The sequence below is a fragment of the Propithecus coquereli genome, unplaced genomic scaffold (assembly GCF_000956105.1).
Source record: "Propithecus coquereli isolate 6110/MARCELLA unplaced genomic scaffold, Pcoq_1.0 Scaffold204, whole genome shotgun sequence".
In the NCBI taxonomy this organism is placed as follows: domain Eukaryota; kingdom Metazoa; phylum Chordata; class Mammalia; order Primates; family Indriidae; genus Propithecus; species Propithecus coquereli.
The window spans coordinates 174,433-175,373 of record NW_012145412.1 but is presented as its reverse complement, the minus strand read 5'-3'; positions in this window follow the sequence as shown (position 1 = coordinate 175,373).

Below are 941 nucleotides of genomic sequence, written 5' to 3'. Positions count from 1 at the left end.
GTATTAGATGCTGCAGCCGATGATTTGTTGTCACATTTCATCCTCACAATTACCCAGAGAGATCCCTTTAGATATCTTTATTTTACAGAGAAGGAGAAAAAACATATTACACTTGAAAAACTCCCCTAAAGACATAGACCTGGGACAAGGCAGACCTGGGATTAGGACAGGGTGGGTTTGTCTCACATAGTATGCAGCACTGCCACACACAACTCTGTGCTTAAAATCACATGCAAAAAAGGACGCTGGCCTTGGCAAAAAGAGCAACCCTCACTCCACACTCCTAGAAATGTGCAGAATACCCATCTTACTTATCACTGATTAGCAGTAATCAATAGTAAATAATAGTCAATAGGCCATGCTTCTGTGCATAGGCTCCTCTGATTTATTGTTATTGATATCAACAGCAATGGAATGTTGGGCCTTGTGCTGAACGCTTCACTTACAGTGAATCATCTTCCCCTGCACCTTGCAAGGTAAGCATTATAATCCTTGAGATTTAGAGAACTAGAGTAATTTGCCCATGGTTCCTCTGCTAGCAAGTGGAAGATAAAGGGGTTTAAATACACAATTCTCTAACTCTAAAACACATGCTCTTTCCAGACATCATGCTGCAAGATTTTCAAACACAAAGATATTGTTTGCATTGAATCCTAAGAGCCATATCCTCTTCACAGCACCTACCCTTGAGCCATTATTGAAGGAAAATAGAAGGCTCATTGCACCACCACGTTTCCCCTCTCCTAGGAAATTAGAGACACAAAAACACATGTGGAATTTGTAATGCCCTAGAATGGCCACCTGTGACTCACTTAGCTCTGAGAATGCAGTCTCATGTCAGAAAAAAAGAAACCAAAACGATTATATTGTAATCCACTCCTTCTTCACACACATGAGAAAGCCACCTATGCACTGCTCGAGTTCAGCCAGTTCCCCCACCT